Here is a 6,000-nt window from a genome sequence, read left to right as displayed (position 1 = left end):
ATTCCACTCGTACCTCTCTGGAGACCGTTGTACGAGGGTATGGCTTCACCGGTGGGCGCTTCTTCATCGATGTCGTTGCCCACCGAGAGAGGAGGTCGGGGAGGGAGGAAGAGAGGAGGTCGGGGAGGACGTGGTCGTGGAGAGGTAGGCATGCCCCTACGCCTTCCTCGCTACCACCCCCAGCTGATTCACCCGAGCACATGACTGCTACGGTGGATACCTCTGAGGAGGAGGCTACGCGGACTACGGTCCATGAGCCTCGGGTCAACGGGCCTTCGGCCGACGAGACTCCGGACCAGGGTACATCCCAGGAGGCGTCCGGATGGGGTACCTAGACGGATCCTCTTGAGGGGCCGAGTGGCCATGCTGATGGTGGCGAGGATCCGACTGATAGCGAGGGCGAGGTGGTTGAGGGGGCCATCGTCCACCAGCGTGGCTGTACATGACTCCCATCCGTGTCGGCGCTTTGCGAGCATAGGTGGTTGATTTTCCCTGATGGGGAGAGGTAAGTGCATTTACTATTTTTTGTATCATTTGACTTCATGTTTCTTCAAATATCTAATGCGTTGGCCTTGTCATACTGCAGGGGTTGGCACCACGCTGATGATGTCCGCAGGCCCAACACCGACCTTGGTGTGCTTTGCCAGTAAAACTTCCCAGGGTTTGTCACGTTGCCCGGTGAGGGTCAGCTTCCATGGCAAGGATTGAGCTGGGAGCACTACTTGGCTACCCCAGCCCCACTAGAGGAGATGATCGACGGGCCACACGAGGGCAGAGATGGTGATCAAAAAGTTTTGGGTAATTTCTCCTTCTACACAATTAAAAATCTTCAAATAGCTAGTTATTGTACTAATCAATGTTGTCTCGTTTGATTGCAGACCTTCTACAGGTGTGAGGAGGAATACGAGAAGGCCGCGGCAAAGGTTATTGATACGTCTCCAACGTATCTATAATTTTTGATTGTTCCATGCTATTATATTACCCCTTTTGGATGTTTATGGGCTTTATTTTACACATTTATATCATTTTTGGGACTAACCTACTAACCAGAGGCCCAGCCCGTATTGCTGTTTTTTTGCCTATTTCAGTATTTCGAAGAAAAGGAATATCAAACGGAGTCCAAACGGAATGAAACCTTCGGGGGCGTGATTTTTGGAACAAACGTGATCCAGAGGACTTGGAGTGCAAGCCAAGAAGCAGCCGAGGCGGCCACGAGGGTGGAGGGCGCGCCCACCCCCTGGGCACGCCCCCCTATCTCGTGGGCCCCTCGGGCGGCAACCAACCTACTTCTTCCTCCTATATATACCCACGTACCCCGAAAACATCCAGGGAGCCAATGAAAAACAATTTCCACCGCCGTAACCTTCTGTATCCGTGAGATCCCATCTTGGAGCCTTCGCCAGTGCTCCGTCGGAGGGGGAATCGACCACTGACGGCTTCTACATCAACACCATAGCCCCTCCGATGAGTTGTGAATAGTTTACTGCAGACCTTCGGGTCCATAGTTATTAGCTAGATGGCTTCTTCTCTCTTTTTGGGTCTTAATACCATGTTCTCCCCCTCTCTTGTGGAGATCTATTTGATGTAACTCTTTTTGCGGTGTGTTTGTCGAGATCCGATGAATTGTGGGTTTATGATCAAGTTTATCTATGAGAAATATTTGAATCTCCTCTGAATTCTTTTATGTGTGATTGAGTTATCTTTGCAAGTCTCTATGAATTATCAGTTTGGTTTGGCCTACTAGATTGATCTTTCTTGCAATGGGAGAAGTGCTTAGCTTTGGGTTCAATCTTGCGGTGTCCTTACCCAGTGATAATAGGGGTTGCAAGGCACGTATTGTATTGTTGCCATCGAGGATAAAAAGATGGGGTTTATATCATATTGCATGAGTTTATCCCTCTACATCATGTCATCTTTCTTAATGCATTACTCTGTTCTTATGAACTTAATACTCTAGATGCATGCTGGATAGCGGTCGATGTGTGGAGTAATAGTAGTAGATGTAGGCATGAGTCGGTCTATTTGTTACGGACGTGATGCCTATATACATGATCATGTCTAGATAATCTCATAATTATTCGCTTTTCTATCAATTGCTTGACAGTAATTTGTTCACCCACCGTAATACTTATGTTATCTTGAGAGAAGCCACTAGTGAAACCTATGGCCCCCGGGTCTATCTTTTATCATATAAGCTTTCAATCTACTTCTATTTGCATCTTTACTTTTCCAATCTATATTATAAAATACCAAAAATATATTTATCTTATCATACTATCTCTATCAGATCTCACTTTCGCAAGTGGCCGTGAAGGGATTGACAACCCCTTTATTGTGTTGGTTGCGAGTTCTTTGTTTGTTTGTGTAGGTGCGTGGGACTTTTGAGGAGCCTCCTACTGGATTGATACCTTGGTTTTCAAAAACTGAGGGAAATACTTACGCTACTATTGCTGCATCACCCTTTCCTCTTCAAGGAAAACCAACGCAAGCTCAAGACGTAGCAAGAAAGATTTCTGGCGCCGTTGCCGGGGAGGTCTTCTTTCAAGTCAAGACACCAAGTACCCATCACAAACTCATCTCCCTCGCATTTACATTATTTGCCATTTGCCTCTCGTTTTCCTCTCCCCCACTTCACCCTTGCCGTTTTATTTGCCCTCTCTTTCCCAATCTTCTCCTCTCTCTTTCGCTTGCCTTTTTCTGTTTGCTTATGTGTTGGATTACTTGTTGCCATGGTGCGAGATAATACCAAATTGTGTGATTTCTCCAATACCAATAATAATGATTTCCTTAGTACTCCGATTGCTCATCTTAATGATGTTGAGTCTTGTGAAATCAATACTGCTTTGCTGAATCTTGTTATGAAAGATCAATTCGCCGGCCTTCCTAGTGAAGATGCTGCTACCCATCTAAACAACTTTGTTGGTTTGTGTGATATGCAAAAGAAGAAAGATACAGATAATGATATTGTTAAATTGAAGTTATTCCCGTTTTCACTTAGAGATCATGCTGAAGTTTGGTTTTCATTTTTGCCTAAAAATAGTATTGATTCTTGGAATAAGTGCAAAGATGCTTTTATCTCTAAATATTTTCCTCCCGCAAAGATCATCACTCTTAGGAACGGTATTATGAATTTTAAACAACTAGATCATGAGCATGTTGCCCAATCTTGGGAAAGAATGAAATTGATGATTCGCAATTGCCCTACTCATGGTTTGAATTTATGGATGATCATACAAAAATTTTATGCCGGTTTGAACTTTGCTTCTAGAAATCTTCTAGATTCGGGAGGCACGTTTATGGAAATCACTTTAGGAGATGCTACAAAACTTCTTGATAATATTATGGCTAATTATTCTCAATGGCACACCGAAAGATCTACTAGTAAAAAAGTGCATGCTATAGAAGAAATTAATGTTTTGAGTGGAAAGATGGATGAACTTATGAAATTATTTGCTACTAAGAGTGCTCCTCTTGATCCCAATGATATGCCTTTGTCTACTTTGATTGAGAATAATAATGAATCTGTGGATGTGAATTTTGTTGGTAGGAATAGTTTTGGAAACAATGCTTATAGAGGAAACTTTAATCCTAGACCGTTCCCTAGTAATTCCTCTAATAATTAAGGAAATTCCTACAATAATTCTTATGGTAATTTTAATAAGATGCCCTCTAATTTTGAGAATAGTGTGAAAGAATTTCTGATTTCTCAAAATAATTTTAATGCTTTGCTTGAAGAAAAATTGCTCAAAGTTGATGATTTGGCTAGGAACATTGATAGACTTCCACTTGATGTTGACTCTCTTAAACTTAGATCTACCTCTCCTAAGCATGATATCAATGAGTCTCTCAAAGCAATGAGAATTTCCATTGATGAGTGCAAGGAAAGAACCGCTAGATTGCGTGCTAAGAAAGATTGCTTTGTAAAGGCGTGTTCTTCTAGTTTCCGTGAAAATAATGATGAAGATCTTAAAGTTATTGATGTGTCCCCTATTAGATCTTTGTTTTGCAATATGAATCTTGATAATAATGGGACTGGATATGAGTCAACTTTAGTTAGAAGGCATCCCAATATTTTGGAGTTTTTAGATCTTGATGCTAAATTTGGTAGAAGTGGGATTGGAGAGGTCATGACTTTAAATATCATTGAACCCACTATCTCAGATTTCAAGGAGTTTAATTATGATAATTGTTCTTTAGAAGGTTGTATTTCCTTGTTGCAATCCGTTTTTAATTCTCCTCATGCTTATAGTCAAAATAAAGCTTTTACCAAACATATCGTTGATGCCTTGATGCAATCTTATGATGAAAAACTTATTTGGAAGTTTCTATACCTAGAAAACTTAATGATGAGCGGGAACCTACTATAAAGATTAAAATTAAAGATCATGAGTGTTTTGCTTTATGTGATTTGGGTGCTAGTGTTTCCACGATTCCGAAAACTTTATGTGATATTCTAGATTTCCATGATCTTGATGATTGCAATCTTTCTTGCCTATTATTCTTGGTAGACCTTTCCTTAGAATGATTGGCGCGATTATTAATATGAAGGAAGGGAATATTAGATTCTAATTTCCATTAAGTAAAAGCATGGAGCACTTTCCAAGAAAGAAAGTTAAATTACCTTATGAATCTATCATGCGGGCTACTTATGAATTGAGTGTCAAAGATGGCACTACGTAGATCTATCTTCGCTTTTATGCCTAGCTAGGGGCGTTAAACGATAGCGCTAGTTGGGAGGCAACCCAATTTTATTTGTGTTTTTGTTTCTATTTAGTAATAAATTTTGCATCGACCTTCTGTTTAGATGTGTTTTTATGTTTTAATTAGTGTTTGTGCCAAGTAGAACCTATAGGATAACCTATGATGATAGTTGATTTGATTCTGCTGAAAAACGGAAACTTTGCGCGCACGAAATTAGTTTTGTTAAATCACAGAAACGTGCTTTTGTGTTGATTCTTTTTTATGTAGATCAATAGACAAATTGTCCAGGACTTCCTATTTTGGTAGGATTTTTAGAGTTCCAAAAGTTTGCTTTAGTTACAGATTGCTACAGACTGTTCTATTTTTGACATATTCTGCCTTTCGTGTGTTGTTTGCTTATTTTGATGCATCTATGGCTAGTATTAAGTAGTATGAACCATAGAGAACTTGGAATACAGTAGGTTTAACACCAATTTAAATAAATAATGAGTTCATTACAGTACCTTATGTGGTGGTTTTGTTTTCTTTCACTAACGGAGCTTATAAGATTTCCTGTTGAGTTTTGTGTTGTGAAGTTTTCAAGTTTTGGGTAAAGATTTGATGGACCATGGAATAAGGAGTGGCAAAAGCCTAAGCTTGGGGATGCCCATGGCACCCCAAGATATTCAAGAATACCAAAAGCCTAAGCTTGGGGATGCCCCCGGAAGGCATCCCCTCTTTCGTCTTTGTTCGTTGGTAACTTTACTTGGAGCTATATTTTTATTCGCCACATGATATGTGTTTTGCTTGGAGCGTCTTGTATGATATTAGTCTTTGATTTTTAGTTTACCACAGTCATCCTTGCTGTACACACCTTTTGGGAGAATCCCACTTTATTAGAATTTGCTAGAATACTCTATGTGCTTCACTTATATCTTTTGAGCTAGATAGTATTTGCTCTAGTGCTTCACTTATATCTTTTAGAGCACGGCGGTGGCTTAATTTTGAAGAAATTTTTGATCTATCATGCTTCACTTATATTATTTTGAGAGTCTTTTAGAACAACATGGTATTTGCTATGGTTATAAATTTGGTCCTAAAATGATGAGCATCCAAGTTGGGTATAATAAAAACTATCATAGAAAGTGCATAAAACACTAGGATCAATTTGATGCTTGATAATTGTTTGGAGATATAGATGTAGTAATTTTAGAGTCATGCTAGTGGGTAATTATGAAATTGAGAAATACTTGTGTTGAAGTTGGCAAGTCCCGTAGCATGCACGTATGGTAAAAGTTGTGTGACAAATTTGTTGCATGA

The sequence above is a fragment of the Triticum aestivum genome, chromosome 5B (genome assembly GCF_018294505.1).
Source record: "Triticum aestivum cultivar Chinese Spring chromosome 5B, IWGSC CS RefSeq v2.1, whole genome shotgun sequence".
NCBI classification, from domain to species: Eukaryota; Viridiplantae; Streptophyta; class Magnoliopsida; order Poales; family Poaceae; genus Triticum; species Triticum aestivum.
This window is presented reverse-complemented; position numbering follows the sequence as displayed.